The 25,751-nt window shown below is 41.4% G+C and overlaps 1 protein-coding gene and 1 long non-coding RNA gene across 5 annotated transcripts in view; both read right to left on the bottom strand.

The window, feature by feature from the left end:
- Window positions 1-5,295, bottom strand: part of LOC100540396 (hepatocyte nuclear factor 4-beta-like) — a 38,732-nt gene extending 33,437 nt beyond the window's left edge. For 2 of the 4 annotated variants that reach the window (XM_003209879.5, XM_085234664.1), the window contains exons 1-2: window positions 5,273-5,291; window positions 2,309-2,433 (exon numbers count right to left, since the gene is read on the bottom strand). The gene's annotated coding sequence lies outside the window, so the exon portion shown is untranslated. Of the gene's footprint in view, window positions 1-2,308; window positions 2,434-5,272 lie in introns of all 4 variants that reach the window. The other 2 variants (XM_085234666.1, XM_085234668.1) reach the window with 2 other exon arrangements.
- A 106-nt stretch (window positions 5,296-5,401) lies between these two features.
- Window positions 5,402-24,243, bottom strand: LOC146543508 (uncharacterized). The gene is made up of 6 exons (XR_014886055.1): window positions 24,032-24,243; window positions 20,979-21,086; window positions 16,148-16,301; window positions 14,576-14,654; window positions 11,928-14,008; window positions 5,402-8,661 (listed from the first exon to the last, which is right to left on the bottom strand). It is a non-coding gene; the product is annotated as an uncharacterized LOC146543508 (long non-coding RNA).
- Between the last annotated feature and the right edge of the window lie 1,508 nt (window positions 24,244-25,751).

Here is a 25,751-nt window from a genome sequence, read left to right as displayed (position 1 = left end):
CAGCACTAAGGGGCTAGATGCTTTTAGACCAGGTGCTGTTCAGAAATGTGGTAAGAAACAGTCCCTCCTTGTAGCAAATAAAGCAGAAAGAAAGTAGGAAGGAAAACTGAAAGTGAAGCAAGTTGTCCAGGATGAAAGCAGAGGGCAGATCTGCTCAGCTGCAGATAGTGTCTTTCCCACCGAATTACACCACTGCATTATGGCATACTCCTGAAATCATATCTCACAGTGTGGGAGAAAGTATAATCGTGCATGTAATCATTTTAACTTAAAGAGGCACCAGGGAGTTGATCCGCAGCACTGATTCGTTTATACAAAAGAAGAAAGACCATGGCAAGTATGGAAAAAAATTTAGCACCATGTCACCAGCCAAGAAGCTGTCCACAAGTTTAGACTGAGTAAAACAACATCATCATGGATTGAAATCCATCTAGCTTGGCCAAAAGTTCATTGACGCATATAGAAGGTAAAGATAAAAGAACATATTAATTCTTTTTTCATGGTTTTATAAAATGTATCATCCTACCATCTCTATTCTGTTCCATGTTGGGCATTAGGACAAATTTCTTCTCAGAAAGGGTGGTCAGGCATTGCCACAAGCTGCCCAGGGAGGTGGTGGGGTCACTGTCCCTGGAAATGTCACACTGGAGGTCATGGTCAACGGGCATGGTGGGGGTGAGATGAGGTTGGATTGGATTGTACCTTGGAGGTCTTTTCCAACCCTGGTGACTCTTTGATTCTGTGAGTCTATCTTTCTCCAGGACACCTCCAGCATCTCTGCTTCCTTCCGGTTAGGACTTTGTAACATAAGTTTGCTCCTGTGAAAAACTATTCCAATGGAAGAAGGCAATTTACACCACCTGGCTGCAACAGTTTTCTGCTCAGGATTATAAGCAACACTAATCAGATTTATTTTTTTTTTCTTTTCTAGGAGAGTTGATTGAATCACAGCCAAAAGGCATATTTCCCTAGGCAATAGTCTGTTTAAATGAACTCTTATTGCTCTGGAAATACTTGCATTTTAATCTGTCTAAAAGAGAGACTGGGGAAACAGTGTTCTCATATTACTTGAACGCTTCATACCAGACAACAATTTCATTGTACTTCAAAGAAAGAGTGTGATTCATGTTTTGTGATACTGAGGGAAGCTGGACACTTTTCTTTGCCTTTTGTATTTCTGCTATCAATGACACATGACTGGATGCTTATAATGCCCATGAACAGCCTAACATCTTTTCTCTGTTCCCATATTGCTGTAGGAATAAGCAGCATCAAATCTTACCCTTGCTTAGACTAGGAGTATAAATAAGGAGCACCTCTGCTTCTGTAAACTGACTTATGTGAGATGTATACTATCATAATTGATCACTGAGTTTAGTTGAAGACATTAAGAAACCAACCAACATTTGCTGTATGCACAACAGATGATGCACTGATACTCATTGCTAAACCACATGGCTGTACAAATATAGTTATCTTTTTAGGAAATTCAGTCTAATCCCTGATTGAAAAATAAATCTCCAAACAAGAGCTACAATGATAAGGGGCTTTTCAGAGTAAAAGCAATGTTCAGCCAAGTTCACAAGGTGGATGAACTGAATGATGAAGCCTACCTCTTTAATTACTATTTTATGTTTGTGTACTATGGGTAATCAACTTCCTGTGCATCTTGAGAACCTACAGATAACAGGTTCAGACTGCTGGCTAACTTACCACAGTGTAAAGTAACTGAAAACAGGGAAACCATTCTCTTTACTATACATATGTAAATCTACACCAGCACTACAGAATCAACTCATTTAAAGCAGAGTCATTTGGGATTTATTATAATTTTGAACAGAACTCAGCCCAGTTAAATGCATCAAGAGCACAAAGAAACCATGCTTGCAATGATATATGATGCAAAGTGCAGCATTTAGATTTCTTCTGTTATTAGCTTTTCCTTGCAGAGGGACACTGATCGTCAGCCACAGATACCCTGAAGCACTACAGAACATGAAAACCTCTCCTGGCTCACACAGAGGCTTCACAGTGCATTGCACATCAGATATCACTTTGCTCTGGCTAATTTAATAAAGCCACTCTGAGCAGCTCTAACGGGAAAATGTTGACCCAATGCTCAAACTTTCCTCTTACTCAAGATGGCAGCAGAGATACTATGAGTCACTCAGGAGAGCTGGCTCCAGCATTTATTTTCTGCACTCTACTCTCGAGTCACTGGAAACAGATCTATCTTGTGTTGGAACAAGGGAGAGTCTAATAGAAAATAAAACAAGAGAGTCAGGAGATGTTTCCGGATGTTACTTACTGTGTCCTGTTGCTCCTGGCCTTCTCCACTTCTTTCCACGGAGGAACACATGATGTTTGCATGGCCTCCTTAGAGAAATGACTTGTCTCCAGGTTGCGATGTCAGAGACAAACCAGAGGAGTGCCCTGGAAAAGAAGAAATAGATGATGTGAAACAGATGTTTTCCTTTAATTGCTTATTGCAGATGCAGCCCAGTAACTAACCCACCTGCTATCTTCCCATAGGGATAATTCCTCCTCTCCACAATCCCAGCCAAATGAATTTATGTTTCCATGCCACATTACACCCATCTCCACTTTGCCCAGTACTATGCACCAAGACCCTTTCAGTTTGCAAACATTACAAAAAAAAAAGGGGGGGGAAATAAAGGGAATGCCGAAAAAAATGCAAGTATTTTTGATGTACTTAATTATGTACATAGATTCATATGGAAAGTAGGGTTTTCCAGAGTACCTATGGATGTTAATTCAAATTATCAGTGAAATCAAGGTGTGTCACAGCCATAAATACAGCACGATGCATATCTAAAATCTCTATTTCTTCAAAGAGCAGTTTCGTCACAAGAACTGACCAGAAAGACACAATGAAGATTTTGTTGCCTACACCAGGCCACCCCTTGAAACAAGATCAGCTCACATCTCTGATGCTGCATGGTGGCACTGGCTGTCCTCATTGCCAAGGGAATTGGGTTTCAGTAGAGAAGCCAACAGGCAAGCAATCTGAGAGATGATCATTGACTGAATTTGATAGGAATGAAAAAAGAACGTGACCTGAGCTACAAGCCTTGTTATGGTCCTCATTAATACAGCCTTCATCTTTTCTTCTTTTTAAGGGAGCTACTTATTTCTCTGCCTCAGGCAAGAGCAAAAGCCAGCTGGAGATGATTTAGTCCTACTTCACTAATGTTGACATCTCTGGATTTAATATTGGCTTCTTTGGAACCCTACTATGAATCTTTGGCTTGGCGAGGTGGATCAGGTAGTTATCCTGAGCATAATATTTTGTTAACCAACCAGCTGCAGATCTATTTCAAATATGAAACAGGATTCTGGTCAGCCAGGACTAACAAAATCTCCTCAAGCTCTTTCACTGCATGATGTTCAACAGCCACCAACTCTGGGGAATGTCTTCAAAAGGTTTTCAGTGAGCAGCTTAACTAATGCCTGCTGTAGAAATACACAAAGCAAAACCAAATCTTCAGAAAGAAAGGCCAGTGGCTGGAGAGATGGGTGGATGATGCTGGGTATAGCAGAGAGGGAGCTGCAGAGGGCGTTGAGTCCTACCAAGGGACGTCACCACGGACAAGGCTCAGCAGAAAGGGCAGCCATTCTCAGCCAGCCCAAATCCCACTGCTGTTCATATGCCCCATGTTTTCCAGTGTCTCTGGAGGCCCATGAATACCTGATTGAAAGGGACTAAGCAGTGGCCAAAGCAGAAACTGGAAAAGAGCCCGGAAACAGCAAGTCTAAAGAACAGACAATAAAAACCAAGGCGTGTCATGACAGTCTTTGTTCACATTGCCCTCCTTGGGGGCAATGGCACGTGACAGACAGAAAGCTAAGCATCAAAATCCCTGCCAAACCAAAAAGATGGAGCTGAATTGAAAAAATATCCTGTGCAAGACTGCTCAGGCAATATTTTACCTGCCCTATCTAGGGACATTAGCTTTGCATTGCGTGCTGTTCTTCATGAGCAGGACTATTTGGAACAGAAAAATATCAGCAGATACAAGGTTTGCCCTCATTACTGTTGTATAGACCTTCAGTGGCACAAAAGCACCAGAAAAAAAGAAGGAGAATGGTGATTCAGATCCTATGAAAAAATCAAGTCACTGTATGTTTACAATGATTTTAACTTCACCTAACAGCATCTGGACTTCCCTCAGAGTAAATCTCAGAGATTTTCAACAGAAGAGCAGTGATGGATTTGAAATATCATTTTGATTTCAGTTTGAGTAGTTCATGTCCAGTTTGGTGCCCAATGGACACACAGTTCTGGTGAGAGAAGTTGCTACACATAGCAAATTGAGATAAATGTCAGTGGAGGATTTCATGATCTCACCTGCAATATCCAGTGTCTGTTATTATGTCCACTTACAGACATGAACAGTTCCCATTACTTGCCAGTGGTGTGCAAAAGCCCAGGATATAACCAAACAGTTTCAATGTCTGCTTTCACAAAACAATATTAGCTATAATATTTGAGGTGAAAGAAGTAAGACCAAAACGAAAGCATATCTAAACAAATTAAATTAAAGAAACCTTTCAGAATAAACTTGTCCATGCTTAATGACAATTTGATGGAAATCTAAATCATCCCAAATTTTATCAGAATAAATCATCTAAACAAAAATCACTTCTGAAAAGGACAGATATTATTACTAGCCATCTGGAATGCATTATTCCTTTCCAAGCAGCACTGTTGATATTGAAAGTGTTGTAACAATATCCTTTTCTAATGTGGTTCCACAGTGGCTCCATCCATAATAAAAGTAGTCAGGGCCAGAGAACCCACTTAGCATGACAAGATCCCCAAACCTGGATTATCGGGATAAAACTCTGATTTGACATTCTGAGTTTCATGGTTTTTATGTATTATATTTCTTATAATAATTTTAAAGGAGACCAAGGAATGGGCATCGTCTAATCTGGGGAAATGATTTTGCTGAACCATACATCCTCTAAATTCTTGTAAATCCTAACCCCACACTGAGAAGAGATGGAAACTGAAAAGGAGGAAAATATCCACTGTTTCCTGTCTTGCAAAGTCTAAAATAACCATACTTTTATACTTTCTAGACTGTTTGGCCAGAACTGCAGTATGGCTACATTCCAGATTCAGGTGTACACTGCAGAAAAGGAAGAATACACAACATTCTCATGTATGAATACTCAAGATACAATGGCTTTATGCCAGTATACCCAGAAAGTCATCTTGAAAAAGCAGAAAAAGCTGGATACTCACATTTTTTTAGATCAAGTCCATCAAAGAGTGGCAGTCCAGTCTGTCAAATAATGGTATTTCTACATTAACGTTGTTGAATGTTGAGGTGTCATTTTTCCTAAAATAACATTTTAATTTCAATTTGAACATGCAGGTATTTATTTGTTGCTGTACTGCATATCCTAGCACTATTCCCTCTTTAAACTTAAGTTAATGATCAGATACAGACAGCTGGATAACATAAGATTAATTTCCCTATGAAATTAGACCAAAAATGATAAAGTTCCCTGGACTTTGCTGCTAGGTGTCTACCCTATTATCTTACACTCCTTTGTCCACATGCCTGTGCACTATGTGATCCTGACTTACATACATAAACTCAGTTTTTCCAGCTGTATATATTTGTGATGATAAACAAAAAATTCTCCTCCTTTGTAAAACCTTTTCGGAGCTTTGTGGGGAAAAACAAGAAGTGATTGCAAAATAAATAAATAAATAATAAAAACATTATGACAGAGACTGTTGGGTGCTGGAGATGACCAGTTCCAGCTGTTCTATCAGCCAAACACTTCCAAGCAATTTAGCCCACAGCAGCAAATCTCTATGAAAAGCTGCTCAGGATGAGAAGAGTCAGAGCCACTTGAGAACATCTTTGAAGTCTTGGTCTTCACCATCAGTCTGCTCTTCCCTGAGGTCCCTTTACTCTGCGTTAACCTAAATACCATTCCTTCTCAGAGAATTAAAGAGCCTTGGGTGCAACTTCACATTGTTCTTTGCCCACACTGGAAATGAAGCCCATGATTTGCAAGAAGCCACAATACCAGCAACAAAACATTGTCCATGTGGCTGTTGGCAATTGCTGGGACAAACATGGCTTGAAGTCATAACAGGACCTGGGGTCCCTCCCTCCACCCTCACCACCCTCTCTGAAATCCAGCTGTGAGCCTTTCTTCTTGCTTTCTTCATTCTCTGTGCTGCCTGATAGTAGAGTCCTGCCAGTCTACAATGAGAAACAAGAGAGCTGTGTCTTTGTCCTTTGGCTGCCCAAGGATAGGGCAGTAATTCATTTTGCCGACATGCCAAGGACTTGCCAACAATTTCAAAAGCAAGTTTGTTATAAATGATTCTTCATGGTGAATTTCCTTCACTCACCAAAGGAGGAAAGCAAAGAAAAATGACAAGGAGCCTCATTCCTTTTCTTTGGAAACTGAGATTTATTGTAGGCGAACTGAGGATTCCAAAACATTACTCCTATAAGGGAAGGTAACTCAATCTCCAATAAAAATAAACAGCCATGTTTAAATAAGCCTTCTGCAATTTGTTACTGCTGTTTTCCCCCCAGAAGCTGGGGGAACATTTCGTCTAATTGAGCTACTGCACAAGATGCTGCTAAGTGCCTGCTCTGAAGAGCCAGAAATCTCTGCTTTGTGTGGCCTGTTAAGCAGTAGGAAGGATAAAAGGCAGAAAAAAAAGGGAAAAATTAAAGCATGATGAGCTGCATTTGAAGTGCCTGGCAGATGCTGGTTTGCTGCTCATGGGACTGCCTTCTACATCAGAGTAGAGGTTTGCCCATCCTTCTGCCCTGATTAATGTGTATACGTATAGAAGGATATATATGCAAAGTCTTCCCCTGATACATCCTACAAGCCAGTGGTCAGTGGTTTAGGGACTTCCCACAACTTTTCCACGAGTAGTGAAGTAAATAAATCACAATAACATTGGGTTCACATACCCTGCCAACATCTGAGGACTTGCGAGCAGTGAATGGTGTCCCACTTGAAAACCTTGGGAGACAAAGCTCAAGCCAGTGAAACAAAAAATGGCAATACAAGAGTCTCATTTCACCAATACAGACTGTTTGACCCTACTTTCAAAGCACACATAGTAGAGCTCATAGCAAGGCGCCGACATCAAGGGGACAAAGTGCTCAACACAACGAACAATAAATGGATTGAATAGAGTTTGAAAATAAATGCGGACGTTCAAGGAAAAAAAAACAAACAAAAAAAAAAAAAAAAAAAAAAAAAAACAAAACAAGACATGGGCAACCAGCCCAGTGAAGTTAACAGAGAAATTACATCTACCTGTGTGACCCTTGTGTTACCACCGTGTTCTTTGTTCTGCATACTTTTGTTCTGAACCTTTTCTTCCTGAGCATGAGCTGTCAGGAAAACACACGGGAGAACTGTGAATCCCGATTACCCTATCGAGATAAGAGATAATTAATGACACGGGGCAAATTAGTCGTGGAGCCACTTGGGATTGCATGCACATGTGAATGCACCTCCTTGACTTGGCAGATTTTGCCTTGTTAAGCCCCTTGCCTTTCAGGAAGGTTATTCCTTCTCATTTCATTAGCAAGAGAAAGGTAATTACAGCACTCAGAAGCCATTAGGATAAAGAAGGGAAGAAAAAAACAGCGGTTTACCTATTTGGGGATTTCTGAGATGGCTAGAAGATTCACTGATAGTGCTGAGCTGAGCTCCTCTGCCCAGCTAAGAACCAGGCTAAGGACCAGAGATGCCCAGCTGGGGGGATGCAGTGGCCCTGGAAGAAGTGGGAGACAAGTCTAATTCACTCCCTGTGAATGAATTCATTCCCTTCATGCATAACTTTAGGCAAATCAAGCAGCATTAAATCCTCCGAGGAGACAAGTAGCCAGAACATCCTACGGTGTGAAGCAGAATACTGCTGCCAAGGCTCCTTTTCCAGTCTGTGGAGACAGCAAGACACCTGTGGACTGGGCTCTTGAACAGCTGGCAGGGGAGGCAGAGGGATGCTGGCCAAAGGAAAATGCCGACAGAAGTATGCCGACAGAAGAAGTATGCCTTCAAGCCACTGTCCTCAGGGGAAATTAGGTGCTCCAACTGCTGCCTCCCGTTCTTCCCATGACAATCTCCATGTCTGGATAAAAGACCTAATGCAGACTCTTCACAAGAGCCAGCTCTCACTGTGCATTCGCTGAGCTATGTTGTGAGGGGACAAGTTCTTGAGGCACGAGACGTATCTCTCATCTCTGTGCCAATAATTATGTCAATATCTTCTTCTGTGCGCTGGATCCTGGGTGACAGCCCTTTTCTCCTCTTGGGCTGGTCAGTGTAGTCATGCCAATTGTCATTCTCTTTCCAAGACTGCATGCAATGGCTACAGATCCCTTGGGGCCACCTCCTCTTGTAACCAGATTCCTCCAGAGAAGGGAGGCCAAACAGACGAGAACCCAAATGCTTCATGGAAGAGAGCTCATGGAAGAGAGGGTGGGATGAGGAGAGATAGACGCCTGTACTTCTGCTTCCATTTTTCTTGAGGGTGGTGATAGTCAGTTGGTCCAGAGACACAGTGTGGCAAGGTTCCAGGAGGGGACATCGCTGAGGAAATGAAGATGCCAATGGCTTGTTAGGGGCTTTCCGAATCTGTAACAGCCAAACAAAGGAACATTAAGGATCTGTACTTTGAACTGAGACATGCTGAGCTAAGCCACTACCAGGCAGCTACTTCCTTTCATGGCTTCAGTCCCAGGTGCCCAAATTGTCGGTTTATAGGATTCAGTTCATTGTCCCAAGCCCTGATGAGGCAGAGAGGTAGCACCTGAAACCCTCTGCAGTGCTCCTAAACCACACAGGCTGGATAAATAACCCTGCAGGAAAGCTCAATTTCAAAATATTTTGCAGTGAAAGTAAAACAACTCAGCATAAAAGTACAACTTGTTCTTCGAAGTACATTCTAGTAAGTACAAGTTGTTGTGATCTTCTATCTTTTGCCAGACTGATTATGAATGTATTTTTTATTATTATTATTATTATCTTTTACAAATTAATCTTCAGAGTGGGTAGAAAACTCCTTCCATGTTGTGTCCTCCTGCTTCTGTCTGCGACAGACTTTGATGGTTTCTAAGAGCTGTGAGAATTGTCTCATACTATCTAATGGAGCTCCAAAAAAACCACTTGAAAGAACTCAGAAACCATCATCACGAAGTGACGAAGGGAGTATTTTAAGAACCCATCTCAAGTATCATTCAGAGACAGATATTTCACTCAGCTGCAGGGCTTTTTTTCTTTTTTTCACAGAATAGGTAGTTTTCTTCCCAAAAAAATAGAATGCTAACGCTTTTGATCCCAGTTCTCCTTGGCAGTCTTTCAAATTTCCATCATTTTGCAACCTAGAAAGGATTAAGAGACTTCCTGATGTCCTGCTCTTCTCTGAAAAGGAACGCATGGCTGACGTACTCCTTTTGCCTGTAATATTCAGGCACACAACCAATGGGGATGTCTTGTCTGCTTTCCATTTGTTGTTACCTCTTCTGCTGCCCGTGCTGCAATGGTCTGCTGAAATGCAGTGCAAATGCAAGAGTTTTGGACCAAGATAGACTTTAGCATGGCAGTTATCTTCCTCTTTCTGCATCAGTTCCCTGCTCTTGAAACCTTTCTGAAACTGTGAAAACACAGCATGGAAAACACAGCATCTACATGGTAACAGAGCTTTGATTTTGCTGGGTTGGTTAAAACATGGAGCAGATCTCAATTATTGCCATGAATCAGCACATCCTTAGCAGATCCGATTTAGAATTTGCCACTTACCCTGGGCATCTCTGGACAGAAAAACTGAATGGAAACCCAATGATTAAAAAGAGTGTGTGTTTGAAATGCTAAAAGATACAGATCAGCCAGTCATAAGACTTCTGTAAATGATTATTTCATACATAATCACCATAGTAGCCCCAATCTATTTGTGGCACTCATACATCCTGAACCTTGGCATATTTTATGACTTTATCTGTAGATTTTCCTAGTATCTGAATAATCAGGGTGCTATCTATAAGGGCGGAAAGCCCATGTCCAGCACCACAGCCATTTGCTTCTCCCACAGGCCAGGCCATGCATCTTTGTGCCATCATGATAAGAGCACCCACTGCTGTAAACTCAGAAATGTGAGTTCCAATAAATGCTTCATACAAAGTATTTGAGCTCTAAAGACTCAACTGGGTTCTTCTTTGGTGCAAGGAAAGACAAACTCCCTCACTGACTTCATTGAGCCTGTTTATGTGCAATCTCCATATAATGAATGAGAATATTGATGTCTCTCAGGAAACTACAGACTTGTCTGCCCTTGAAGATGATTTTTTCTACTTGACTGTCCTTAAATTTGGGACTATAGCTGCAGTTTCAATGCAATGATTACTTGGCAACTGAATAAAGTACAGACCTAATCTTAAACCTAGACCACCGTGGAAGTTTTCACTGTATACTTTATTCACACTAGCTCTCTAGAGGAAGCCTCTGAACTTGAGATAGAACAAAAGGGAGAGTCAGCGTGAAAAGAAATTGCAAGCTAGTGCATTCTATTTTTTACTGTATTATGGGTAGTAATCCAAGAAAAAATTATTTAATAAAAGCCAAGCAATGTTATGTTTGTAGTGTCTCACTGCAATGGTTTTCAGATGGATAGATATAAAATAACCCCACATCAAAGACAAGTGACATGCTGGTTTTATCCCTTTCTGACGTGTCTGCCGCCAGATATGGTCCAAGAGAGGCAGAAATGGAGGAAGTGGTAGAAGTGTGGATAAGTCATATAGCCAAAACCCACTCCCGGTTCACCAGGTTCATTTGAAAATTATTGGCATCTGCACCTTGCCACTCAGTGATATTTGTCAAGATATTCTTCAAGCAATATCCCTGAAAAGTTGCTACTTGACATAGGTACCCTGTTGTAAAGCCTGTCATCAGATTGCTAGGGAGCATCTGGGATTCCCAACAAGACTAGAGCTGGGAGATGCTGTGGAAGGGATCTGCTGTGGCTGCCAGTAAGAATTACTGTCACTCAGAAGCATGCAGAAGGAAAAGGCACTTAGAGTCAACCAACATGGAACGACAGAGCCACAGGGGATGAACTTATCCATTCAGTGGTATATTGTAGGTCAGATTTATAAGGCAGTTTCTCTCATTAAAATTCCCCACTTTTAAAGTCAGCTGTGATGCAGTAAACCAGGATTCCAGGCACACACGCATTCACTGCATGCACTTTCAAAAGTTTTAAATCCAAAAATAATGCAGAATTAGGAAAAACCCAAGTGTGATTTTCGAGCACCTGTCCATCCACAAGGTCAAATGTATGGCAGACCACCTGAAGATGGGAGAATTTCATAAAGAATTAACATATCTTGATTAGTTTGGCATAATAGAATGTTGCCAGCACAACGCATGGAGTACAGATGAGTGGGAGCTCACGTGTCACCCACAGTTAACCACCTTTGGAAGAGACAGACTTTGGACCTGAACAAATGCACTTGTAGAGAAGCAGCATTGACCTAAAGTCTTGTTTAAAGAACAGATTGACCTGGAGGAACTGATTCAGCATGGAGTAGTGAATTCCAGCAAATACCAATGGAAGAACAAAATCTTTGTCCCTCTTGTTTACAAGAAGCAAAAACTCAATTCTGCCTATTCTAGAACATCCACCATATCATACCTGGGAAACAAGTTGCCAGTAAAGTTAAGTAAGACACTCAATCACTCACTTCCATCTTTAAAAAAAAACAAACAACAACAAAAAAATAACCAACAACAACAACAGTAAGGAGAAGGAATTTCTTGCTTTGCATTTCCTGAATTCTGGATTGCTGTTAACAGGCCATCCTAGCTGAACCACAACCAAACAACGACCTTACCACACACAGTACCTCTGGCTGCAGCAGGCAGGAAGAAGTGAGGCTGTGATTTCTCTCCTGTCCCCAGGGAGGTGCCCACTTCTGACATGCTGTTGCCAGCCACAGGTTACACCATAATTCATGTTCTCTACCGCAGCCCTTTGAGGAGTGAAGGAAGAAGACATGTCTCAAAGCCTTCTGTATTTCAGGAATGAAAACATGAGAACAGGCTTGTTCAGGAGTTCCTTCCAGGACTCTGAAAAAGAAGTCGGAGATTGGAAAGGAGAGAGCGTTCCCAGTAGGTGAAGTCCCTTCTGAAAGGTGCAGTGTAACATATCAGTATTATCCTAGTAAAGTAGCTTGCACTATTTACTTTTACTAATGAAATTCAAGTCTCATATCCGAGCTCTATAGAATAATAGAATCATTAAGGTTGCAAAAGACCTCCATAAATCATCTAGTCCAACCATCCACCTACCACCAATACTGCCCACTAAACCACGTCCCTGGGTGCCACATCTCCACTGTTCCTGAACACCTCCAGGGATGATGATTCCACCACTTCTGTGGGCAGCCTGTGCCAGTGCACGACCACTCTTTCTAAGGGCTGTTCTTCTCTGGTTGATGCTGAGGACAGCAGTTTCATGCCTCGCATGCTGTCTTCCATCTGGGGTGTCTACATTGTGAGCTGGGCTGGAGTTACTGGTGGAGGCATCTTCCAGGAACAACTGCTTAGATTATATTTTTCTTTGGGCTAAGGAGATTTTTGGAACAAAGACTGCTTCTTCTTACTGTACTGTGGATAAAATGAGTCTGAAGTCTCAGCAATCTTCTGGCCATGCAACACAGTCCATCCTCTATGATATTTAATCTCCCCTATGGAACGGCAAGAGAAAGGGAATGGGAGGATCACAGTGTGTGTGCAGGAAAAACGAAATGACCTACAGCTCTTCTAATATGAGTGTTTATTACATTCCCAATACGATAAAGCTGAGATCAGTCCCTTTCATGCCAGTACTACTAAGCTGTTATTGTTTCCTGCATGTGGAGGTGGAAATGTCGTATTTTAGCCCTGATTTACTTTCTTCTTATTTTGTGGTTTCCATGTACTAAAACTGACTAAAAGGAGTAATGTGTCCTCTGTAATGGTCAGAAACAGCTGCCTTCATGTGATCTCACAGCCCATTAAGCAATGCCAGGCCTAAAGGTGTTATTGGAGGAAGCATTTTTATTGCCAGTATTCCTTGTGTCTCTGGGGTTGAGGCACCAAAGCAGACTGCTACCACTGCTCAGAGAAACAGCAAAAACCTCTGTGCAGCTACTTAGACTAAAACTGGCTGAGTTTCCTGCTAAAATGGATTTGTGCATATTTATGATTTGCATGAGATTTTATCACAGCATGCAAGTCTTGCTTTTCTGCCTCAATGCAGAGATTTCAAACCCAAACACATGTCTCTCTCTGTCTGCTTTCTTTTTCTGGAACAATTCTCTTCCAGTATTTTCCCTACCAAACCAACAACCAACTGGCTTTGGTTTTCGTTACAGTAAGGGCTGATTAATCTGGCACTGATTGCTCCTCACTTTATAAGGGCACAAGGCCAGTGCTGACATACTAATAATGAGAGTCACCAAGACGAGTGCAGAAACCAACTGCAAGAGACATAATGTCAAACCTCAGCACCTAAATTACTCTCCTGTAATACATGGAAGTAATTTGATGAATCTGAGCAACGCCAGGTCAGGGAGAGCTGGCAAACAGCATCCCTGACCCTTGAGAAAATTTAAGCAGCTCTGACATTATAATGGCATAAGTAAGCTATTATCATTACATCATTAGTTTTAAGAAGGAGATAATTTCTACCTGCCATTGTGACAGATGCCAAAGATAGACTCTGCTTTTTCTACTCTCAGTTACAAACACCCCTAAAATGGCAAGGTCCTGAGGGATGCAGTAGATGCTCTACTTACCCATCTAATTTGCCTAGCAAATAGTCAACATCTGTACATTTGCATGAGCAATTACACATGACTCAATACCCAACCAGTCAAATACCAGTTAGCCTTCTATGGGCACACCTTTCCTCTTGGCAGGTTTCCTCTGGGTCCAAAAGTGCCTGGAAAAGAATGAATTGGTCCAAATGACTTCACTCTGTTAAGTGAGTTTATGTGTAGCAAAAGAAATATCGCATAGATTTTGGATTTTCCCAAAGCTGTATTAATTCTCCGAACTACTGGGCTTAGAAATCAGATAAAACAAGATGAATCTGACAGTATAATTTAAGACATCAGCTTACACTTGGGACTGGCAATCATAGCAACAGGAAAAGTCCCAGACACCCTTCCTTGCGAACTCAGTGCTTACATAGAGAAACTCCAGGGTGATGGGACAATCCCTCTTGACAGAAAACCTCAGAACTAGTAAAATACCAGATTTTCAAATTAATGTAATTTTAAACATCTGTTGTGACACTGAGTAGGGTGAAATCTTCCATAAGAAATAGATCAGAAGCTTCTTTTTATTCCCCACTTTTAGAACTCTGCAAGAGAAGTCACTTTCCTATTATTCTTAACTTTTAAAATATGATGTCTTCTTGAAAAGCTCGAGAATTTATTCTATATTCTCATTTTTCCCTAAATAATTGTTTAAAACATTGTTTTTTTTAAAGGCAAGAATTTCATACACCTCATTCATGTTTCTTCAGTTCCTGTGCTCTTCTTGGGATGATGCTGCAGAGTAGACCACGTGTCCTTTAGCATCTTCTAGGAACACAAGGAAATAAATAAGTCTTTCAGGTTGTGGGTTATTCTTTTAAACAAAACCAGAACTAATTGCACTTTGCCCTCTATTTTTGCCAGAGAACCTCAGAAACTTGCTATAAACCAAGGCAAGGTGCTAACAGCAGAAATAAATAGAAGCATGTTCATTACATTGTAAACATAAATCAAACAGAAACTCTGTGGCTGCCAAAGTGTCATCAGCAATGGGCATATCTCATGATAGCAAGCAGCATCAGTCAGAAGATGCATAGCACAAGGGCCAGCATGAGTGTGCGTGGTATATCCTTGAGCTGAGGCATGCATATTTTGAAGGAGACCCAGACAGCCTTTACGAGAGGCTCCTGAAGGTCTTGGTGCTGTTTGTGCTTCCCTCCATCTCTCCTCAAACTGCCAGCACATAGCTGAAGTCTAACCATTGAAACCACAAGGAATTTCTCTTGGTCCAGCCAGGAGAATTCAGATGTTCCCTTTTTATATATATTTTGGTCTGGAATTTCTCAAGAAAAAAAAAACGTCTGCAGTGACAGAATGTCTATGGGAAAAAAGTCACAACTGCCCCTGCCAGGACCGAGGGAGACCCAAGCAGCTGTCAGGGCTCTGTAGGTTTCTGCTTTCACTCTCCTATGTGGAGTTGCCATTCTTTAGGAGCCAGCGATCAGTGATATAAAACCTAAGATCAGTTGTATTAAAAGGAGTTCATAGAACTGTAGAAACGTTAAGCGTGGGGAAGCCCTTTAATACTGCCAAGCCCAGCACAACCCATCCTTCCATGCCTACTGACCACGACCCTCAGTGCCACGTCTCCACGTTCCTTGAACGCCTTGAGGAACGCCTTGACTCCTCCACCTCCCTGGGCAGCCTGTGCCACAGCATCACCACTCTATCTGAGAAGAAAGTTTTCCTAATATCCAATCTGAACCTGAGTTCCAGAGGAAACTCTCATTTCCACTACTAGTTGATTTAGCATTTCTGAAGGGAGAGGAGAAGGTATGTCCAGGGTCCCTCTGGGGAACCAGGATAGATAGTATATCTGTGCTCTGAGGCACAGCCTCCACCCAAACTCTGCAGTTTCCCTGAAATAACTCCTACTAAGCAGTAATTCATGGTTCCTGACTAAGCTATAGCAAATCTTATGGGAATCTAAGAGATAGATTGTCTTTGGGTTTCCATAAATAGAAGTGATGGAAACAGAGCACTAATGCTGTCATAGACACTGCCAGAAGGGTTTGCATCTTCTCTGCTCTGTGAAATTATTTTTCTTTGTGCCTAAAAACATATTTACACTGGGAACAACAGGCTGTGTGGAAATGGCATCTTTTTATCCTGACAAATCACTGGAAAATTAAGCCGCAGTCCTTGATAGACTTCTAGACCACACTGAAAAATAGAACTGAGGAAAACATGAAGAAACTTGAATTGACTTCAGTAATGGTGAAAAGCTCTGGCTTTGCTAGCACTTGCACTTTCAAAAGTACCTCCAGTCATTCACGTGCATCCTCCCATATCTCATCACTGTGGTCTCCTCTGCTTCACCCACGGACATCTCTTGTTGGCAGGACAGATCTGACCCACTTTTCTCTTGGTATTTTGTCTTCCTGAATAAAACTCCAGCACTCCCAGCTAGGTAGGCTGTTGAAGCAAAGTTAAATCTATTAGATACAAATGCCCCTTTAGTTGCATTTAGAAATGTGAGCTGGCAGCAAGGAACCCTCGGTGTCATCTCACCTAGATTCTTTTGCAGCAGCCACAGTTCTGCAAATGGTACAAGAGGTAACAAATTGAGTCCTTCCAATCCAGAATCCAAAATGGAGAGCTATAGGAATAAATAGCTACAGTCTACAGTCAGCTACAGTTGATTCTAAGCACAGATTAGTGCATGAAACCAGTTTCTTCAGCCTGGATGTTCATCAAATCCTCCCTTGAAAAAGCCATATTATTCATTGTTTCCAGAAAATTAGACTTTGCAACAGACACCACAGTGCACATCTTTCCTTCCGCAGTTACTCATACAGCTATTACTTTCAGTTTTCATCAACTGATTTGAATAACATCAGATTAATTATATCCCTCATTAATCACCCTGACCCTAGACAAAATTCCCATATACAGAGAAAAACTACAGAATCTGGTCTGGAACTGCTCCTTCATGGGGTCATACTGTTTCCCCGAGAGGAAAAGGGTTCATCTTCCTCGATGGGAAAAAAAAATTGGCCAAGTGGCAGGAAACACATGGAGTTTTCTTTTGATGCCTCTCTCAAAACATTCCCACTCTTCCAAGGGCAGGGCTGTTGGTATTTTCCTTCCCGTCCTTCACCAGGACTCTTCCTCCTGACACTGCTAACATTTATTTGTCATGGCTGGGGAAAAGAGGCAGACCAAATCACACATATATCCATTTCTAAGAAAGGCTTTTAAAACCCTCCAAGATGCTTTCGTCTAAGTGTTCAAATGTATTGTCTGAGCAGCTGCCAGACCACCAGCCATGAGGGTCTATCAAGTTGCAACAATTCTTTGTTATTTTATATATTTCTCCAGTTGGAAATAATCAAATATTTCTCACATTCCATGGAAAATCGGTCTTGAAAAATGAGTGACATTTTAAGACAGAAATAGGACTTTCATCACATAATAATAGGTGTGATCATCTTTAGATCTGTTTGGGTTTTTTGGTTTTTTTTTTTTTTTTTTTGCCACTGTTCCTAGAATACCACTGAAAGGAGTTGTATTGAAATTATTAACGTTGGAAAGGCCAGCAAGATCATCTAGTCCAACCATCAACCCATGCCTGTGACTTGAGTAATGATTCTTCTGCAAGTACAGTGACTGAAAAAAGATTTTAAAATAAGAAGTAAATATTTTCACAAATTCACAGCATCTTGGATCACGTTAGCCCTAGGATTTTGATAAAAGTTCACAGAATTCATATTAACATGTCAAATTCCATCTCTGCAAGGAAGCAGCCATGGCAGAGAGCATGAATTTATAAATACCAGCCCATTTCTATTGCTTGAAGTTTGCTTCCACTTGTACACATTTTACAAATACATTTTACAATTTCCTCCACATATCTCTTATTCTAGCACCTCTCCTCTCACAAATAGCCATCTATGGTAGCCTCATTGAAATGGACTGAAAAACAGACAAATCCCTTATAAAGATATCCTTGTCTACTTGGTCAGTCACTGAGGAAATCTAAACCAGCACAGGATGCTACCAACTCAACACTGCATTTGCATTTTCAGCTCACTTAGGTGCTCTGGAATGACTTCTTGGATGAGGGTCAAACTATGAGAGTCTCAGTAGGTTCAGGCATCTGCGTGGGTAGATGACCATTATTATATAGGAATGGAATGGAAGCATCCAACCATGATGGATAGCTGCAGAACAGAGGCTTGAAGAACACCAGGTTCTTCTGTCTTGAAGCCATTATCTCCTTTAAAATGCAAAAAGCCACAGTTTCTCTCTATGTGAACTTGCACTGAGCAGAGAGTACCACCTGCTGCTTTCATTCTTGGCAATCTAAGGCATGTTAAGTCAATATTATCAAACGAAGGCTGCCAAAATGTAGCCTTCTTCTTCACCCTGAAGAATTTACAGCTTAAACTAGATTAGGTTAAAAAAAAAAAAAGAAATACAAGAAAATGGGCAAGACAGATAAGATATGCAACACTTCCTGGTGAAAACATGAGAAGTAGGATTAATAGAGATATTATTTAGAGAGATTTGTAGAAAAAGAGAGCCTGCAAAGTATTAGGGAAATGAACTGAAAACACTTCTTGCTGCTGGGGAAAAGACTGGATCTTTGTTGAAAAACACAGAATTAAAAACAAAGAACCTTTTGTTTTCAAGCTGTGTCAAAAGCACTTTCAATAGTTTTGACAACCTTTTAAGGGAAAGTTTTTGACAAATCCCATACTCAGCCTTACAAAAAAGGAGAAGAGGGCAGGATGCTGCAAGTGAATGGAGGCACAGGTACCTGAGTTCCAGAGGGAGACAACTGTGATGGAGAATGGAAGGAAAACACCAGGAGAAGTTAGTTATGATGTCAGTGGTGTGTATGTTGCAAAAATGCACGTGTCACATGATAACAAAAAGCAGAAATGGAATGGTCAATGTTTCATTCCTCACAACATGGAGGCACAAAGGTCTAAAAGTCATTTTTGGAGAAAGCTGGCCCCATTTCTCTCTGTCCCTGACAACTCTTCACCAAAGCACCATGAATTAATAACCTATCTGAAGTTGTAGTTATACTCCCATGTTTGATGCACAGCAGTGAGAAGGTGGGCAGGCAGCATCTCGGCTGCTCTAAAAAACACTTTGCAAAGACCAAGAGTTAAGAAATAACTAAAAAAAAGAAATGACAACATAAGATAGTTTGTTACTAGGGATAGGGGCTGGGAACGAGATAAATCAGTGCTGCCAAAAGAAAATCTGTACACTGCACTGTGTGCTGCCTTTCAGGTCGTAAAAAGAAATATGCTGCACATGAGGAATTTGTTCTTAGCTCTGCTTCATGAACTGGCAAGCAACAGCCTTAAAAAAGTCACTGTCGTTTTTATAGAACAAATTTTAACAAGATGTTCTGTCCTTGAACAGCGGCTATTCCCCATGTCCCTGGGCACCTGATCCTCATAGCCAAAGCAAAGCATGTGAGACTGGAAAGCAAGCAAATGAACAGCCTCCGTGCAAAGCGCCAGATGCAAACAGGAGCTGCTGAAATGGACTTTCATCTTGTCAAATACAACGTAAATCTCTGCTTCCGAAGCAGCTCCCTGAAAAACAGCTGCTCCTGGACTCTGCAGCAAGGTGGATTAGTGAATAGATCTGTGGGACCTCGGCTGCTGCTGGCATTTGATGCATTTGCCAACTCATCTGCAATGTCCCTCAGCTGCTGCTGCTGCCTCCAAGCACGATCCTGGTTTGGTAAACATGGACAACTCCAGGGTAAACTAGCATAAACTTCTCCACACCATTTTCTTAATGTCTGATGAACCTTCCAGGTGAGTTATCCCAGCAGGTCTCAGCAATATGCCTGTCTCTCCCCTTGCATGGAGAACAAAAGGTGGATTATTCCACCACCAGGCAGCAACACATCTCCAGTGGATGGCCTGCTCAAAAGGCTGAGGCATCATCATTTCCTTTCTATGGTTCAGCCACTCATTTCACCGTGCTGTGGATGCAGCTACCACTCTTGCAACACTACATGGGAAATGCTTATTCCTCTGCAGGGATTAGTAGAGTGGATTTCCACACTATGAGTTCAAGCAAAGCCTTCAAAAAGCCACATCCTGTGTGAGTCAGGTACAACAGTGCATGTAAAAGACACACTGGCTTTGTAGTTGCAGCAAGAAGTGATGTGATATCCTGAGCAGCTGTCTCCTGTGCCTGCATGTCCCGTGTTCATGAATAAGCCAAAGGGTAACCCAGCTCTAAAAGACTCAGTCAGTCCTCAGAAGATCTTAAGGGTTTTGGACATGAGTAAAAACACGTTTATGTTTATTCACAAGTAAATATAAATAACATGGTGTTTTTCTTACTCTGTCTGACTTTGACACGTCGGATATTTGGGTGGTAAGACATGATGCATTGACGGTGATGGGACCTTCCTACAGGACCTAGCAAAGGCAAAGCATCAGCCAGAATATTTGGGCAAAATCTGTACTCGTTTCCAAGCCACAGCGTTTATTCAAAGCCTACTGTAAAGATATTTTTCTTTCCAACTGCTCATGATTTGTGCTAGGTTATTGTTGGCTACTCTGTCATCTGTAGATAGTTTCACATCTGTTAGCCCGCAAAGAGCAGCATTGTTCTCTCCTTTCTCTGTTTCTTTTTCTGGGATTGTTTTGGAAAGGACACTTGTAGGTTACACAGGTTTCACCTTGTACTTAAATCATTTCAATACTCAGGTGGTCAATTCAATGCCCGTATAAAAGAAAGACCTGGTTTCGCTGTCGAAAGTCATGGAGATATCAGTTCTCATTTACTGCTTGCCATCTGCAGAGTCAAAACCTTTGGCCATTTTCATCAAATTCTCAAAGATGACCAAGAAGAATTCAAAAATTATAAGGTCAAATGTACTTTGAACGCAATATGGCTTAATTTTAACCAGCAGAAATTTCAGAGAAGAAAATAGAACTTGTTGACATGAAGTATGTCAGTGTGTGAAGTATAACAAGCTACGTGGAGTAGCTCATCTAGTATTCTGTAAGAGCTATAAATCTGTCTGGAAATGAGTCATAAAATGTATCATAAAAATGTGCAATCAGAACTATAACATCAGCTTCAAATTTATGGTAGGCAACTTACGGAGAGCATTACATATGTGAACTTCAAATCCAATGCTGTTCAGCTGTATATTTCTGCAAGCTTTTGAAGAAAACTCCTTTCTTCTCTTTCCCTTCACTTGAGACAAGTCTAAACATTTAAAAAAAAAAAAAAAAAAAAAAAAACTTTCTATAAATTTGGTATTTATGGGAACAGTAGTGAAAAATAAGTAATCTGAAAGACAACACAAACCTGCCATAGAAATTGAGATATAGGAGAACACATCACTGATTTCTACCAAGTCCTTGGTAGAAAAGATAACTCATTAATTTTAAAGAGAATTCTTTCTCTCCTGCAAAGATTTGATTCACTCAACAAATACATATCTCTGTGTTACTTATTACCTTAAAAGATTTTTTCTGACCTCTATAATTCCATAGTAATTATCTTGTTGGTGTTAGCTTCTCTTTTTTCCTCTCCTAAAAGACAGCCATGTTGTTTCTGTGAACAAATTAATTACTGGATGGTGAAAATGGGGAAGGGACATTGAAAAGGGACATGGTTTACTGGGCAAGGTGGTGATGGGTTGATGGCTGGACTAAATGATCTTAGAGGCCTTTTCCAACCTTTGTGATTCTATAATTCTCTATGGACCATCCACCTGAATTTTGCTATGCCTGGTGAATATGGGTGAGCACCATCAAAATGAAGTAATTTAATTACTCTCTAAAATCTAGTAGAAATCTTTTTATTGGTTTTAATATTGCACCAAGGAAGTGCTAGTCAGTATCCTTTCAAATTACGTGAGGTCAGAGCTTTATCTCATCCAAATTTCTCTGCACCATAAAGCAGCCAACAAATTGCCCATCACAGAATCACAGAATCACAGAATGGCCCGGGTTGGAAGGGACCTCAAGAATCACGAATCTCCAAACCCTTTGCCACATGCAGGACCACCAACCTCCCCATTCAATACGTGGGCTGCCTAGGGCCCCATCCAACCTGGCCTTCAACACCTCCAGCGACGGGGCATCCACAGCCTCTCTGGGCAGCTGTTCCAGCACCTCACCACTCTCTCTGTAAAGAACTTCCCCCTGACATCCAACCTAAATCTTCCCTCCCTCAACTTAAAACCATTTCCCCTTGTCCTGCTGTTATCCACCCTTTCAAAGAGTTGATTCCCCTCCTGTTTGTAGGTTCCCTTTAGGTACTGAAAGGCTGCAATGAGGTCACCCCGCAGCCTTCTTTTCTCCATCACTCATGTACAACTCTGTTAGTCTGCAACGATTACTCAAGAAAAGCAAGCACTGCAGTAACGATTCACTTACCCGTAGAAGGAACATTACCTATGACTGATTTCTAAAATAAAAAACTCATTTTTTCTGCTGACATCAGCTAGTCTTCCTGATACATTCATGGTAATTTTTGAAAGATGTAAAAATGAATCTCTGTCCTTGCATCCAGCACATAGAGATATTCATGGCAGGTATACATAGGTATGGAACAGTTTCATCTACACGTTAGTTGTATCTGGGATGTGCTTTGCTTTTCACTGTTGTTTGGCTCACAGGAAGACGGTTGTGCAATCTTTCATGCGCAGTTATAATCTGATGCATTTCTGCCAGCAGTAGTGGAAAAAAAATTCAGAAAGTAGTTCCTTGGCTGGACAATAAACAGTCTTAAAAATCAATTTCAGGGTTTTGCTAAGGCTCAGCATTTGGTATTAGAGACAGCTGATGTGTCCAAGGTCCCAAAGCACTGCTTCACTCTTACTGCCTCTGACTGTCTCACCATGTATTTCTTTGCTTTGGGGTTACTCTCTGTTTGCCCCTCCTCCCAAAAGACTACAAGCAAAGTTTGATTTTGCTTGAGTATGAGTACTTCCTTATATTTTGACAGCTAATTTGTAGTTTATGTCCTGATGTTATCTCAGCAATTTTACGGTCCCTTTACCATTGTATGATAGCATCTTCCAAGCAAACAGAAATTCTTTTTGTCATCAAATCATCGTGCCAAAAACAGGTTTGCAAGCCGAAGTGCAATACAGAAGCCTCCAACAGACATCATAAAAACTCTGAGCAAGCTAATTCTGTGGCCAAAAGTAAATATCCATATTTGAGTAAGACAACCAAAAAGCTGCCAAAGCCTGACCTGTTATGAACATGTGACATAGGAAATGAATTCTGCTGAAGTAGCTCCAGAATAAACCGGACAGTGCTGCCACGGGGCAGACCAAAAGACCAGAGAGTAGTACAATAAATAGAGGAAAAATTCAGAATTTACAGCTAGGCAGTAAGTCCTCTGCAATTCCTGAGTAAGGGGAGGTTCAAATTGGATATTAGGGAAAACTTATCCAAAAGAGTGGTTGGGTACTGGCACAGGCTTCCAGGGAGGTGGTGGTGCTACTGTTCAAGGAACATGAAGATGTGGCACTTGGGGACATGATTAGTGGGCAAAATTGGTGGGAGGTGGATGGTTGGACTACATGATCTTAGAGGTCCTCTCCAACCTTAATAATTCTATGATTCTAAGCAGTAATGTGTGACTGTGTGACCCCAGGACTTACAGCTGGTGCCCAAGGTTTCTCCTGGACAAGGAGAAGGGGAACAAACGCCTTCATCCCTTCAGCCTTGTTCAGGGCATCTCAGTCTGAATACAGAGGCAAAGATTTCCTGCCCTTCATCTATACATGGGAGAAAACAAGGCAGTTTCCCAGTGCCTCTTCTGTTCATGGCAAACAAAAAAAGTGGAAAAACCTGGGTAGAAGTGAGACAAATGGCCCCAAAATCTTTTCCTTGGTACAAAATGTTACTCCCAGCCAAGCCTATCAAGAAACTGTCACTGTCTGTCAGGGGAATAACAAGTTTTGCTCTTCTTTACAGCTCAAGAAATATTAGAAGAAAGTGAGAGTGAAACACAGAGGGGAAGTGGCAGGCAAAGCACAGGAGCACACAAAAATGCAGATTCAGGGGTGGGAAAAACCATCCACCAAATAGCTTATTATTTTAAGCAGTAGTATATGGACTATATCCTCCTTCATAGATTTATGACATTATCCACTGTTATCCACATGTCACACTGTATCACTCACTTACCACAGATCTACGTGATGGATTTTCTCCCCACTGGTGACACAGTGCTTTGGCATGTGGCAGGACAAGAAATATTGATCTCTCTGAGCCACTCCTGACTCCAGCACACAATGTCCTGTGCTGCAGTCCAAGGCTTCAGCTGCCTCTTCTGCTCCACTTTATCACTGATGTCTTGGCTGCATCTTCTGCTTTTTCTTTGCCTTTTTTTTTTTTTTTTTTTTTTTGTACTTTTTGTACTTTTTGCCTTTTTTTTTTTTTCACAGATCTCTACTGAAGTGTCAGCTGGAGAAGCAGCGAACACAGAGCTGAGATTTATACAATCTGAACGCTCAGACAGTTGTTTTGGATGGAAACTAGAGCCTGACAGTTGATTTTAAGCAAACCTCTCTATCTATTTATACAACTCCACTCACTGTAGTAGCACCTTTACATGCAAACCTTGTTGACATATTCACCAGAAGCACTAGAGGAGCTGCAGAGACCAGCAGCTAAAGCAGTGAATTTGGGCTCATGTCTTTTGCTCTGTTGATACCACCGCACATTCCTCCCAATGCCTGTTTCCCTCATAGGTCCCTAAACATACTCAGCACTAGGCTTTGCAAAACCTCCAGCTTGTTTGTGTAGACCCTGTTTCTGGAAAGCCTGATTCTTGCTGCTTTGATTATTATTATTTTTTCTTTTGCTTAAAAAAGAAAGGCATGAAAAAGGGGAAGATGATACTTCCCCAGGGGAGAGACACCATCCGGTAAGAATCTCAGCGCTGGCACAGCTGTTGTTAACCTTGAAGCTGGAAATGACCGACTCAGAAAATTCATAATAGAAACTAATTAATTCAGTATCCCAGAATGGGGTTGCATAGCTAGGTTACCTTTGTCTTCCTTTCTCAACCCAAAGTGCTGGAGGTCACTTCAAGCCTGAGTTGGACGGGATAAGAGGATGCTTGCAGGGGAAAAGCAGGAAGAGAAAAGTTTAAGTAAACAGAAGTTATTGCTTTGCTGGGATGTGGCCGTGGGCGCTGCTGCTTCCTTGAAGCAGAGTTGGGCATCCACCTGCCATTTGAATGAGCTGGGACATGCGCCAGAAGATGGGGCCATGCTGGGGAACAAGTACTCCTTGTAATGGCATATCCCAAGGATGGAGGAGCTGTCACTTGGCTGTCCCCACTGTGTAGCATATACTGTTTCGTGCTGCAGGACACCAAAAGGCAGAAGGCAACCTTGTTTTGGATGGGAGATGCCATGGGAGTTCTCATTGCAGGGATTTGAAAGAAAGCTTCATGTTTGTGATTCCCTTTGCATGAAATAAAAGGCATCAAGATTGACTCTGGCCTGAGCCTGGCTCTTTGCCTGTGGAAAACATAACAGTATGCAATGTTCCTCATGCCAGTGGATAGCCCAATAATAATTTAATTACTGTTTATGGTAACTGAATCTCAATAGAGAATTCAATAGCACATTTTTAGGTTCTTAACTCACCATCATACATTCTTTCCACATATTCTAGGTAGGATACTGCATTCAGGAATATATTGGTTCAGAAACACAATAATTATGTCTATGGGTAGTCATATTATCTCAGTCCTTGGCAAATGCAACCCAAGATTCTCCCAGACAGTTTTGGTTGGTTTGAAGGGCTGATGGGACCAGAGGTACACTTTGCAGCTTTGAGCTTTTTCAAAGAGCAATCACAACGTGATAATGAATAGCTGAAGAACAGCGGAAAA

Source organism: Meleagris gallopavo, chromosome 13 (genome assembly GCF_905368555.1).
Source record: "Meleagris gallopavo chromosome 13, MGAL_WU_HG_1.1, whole genome shotgun sequence".
Lineage (NCBI taxonomy): Eukaryota > Metazoa > Chordata > Aves > Galliformes > Phasianidae > Meleagris > Meleagris gallopavo.
This window is presented reverse-complemented; position numbering and strand designations above follow the sequence as displayed.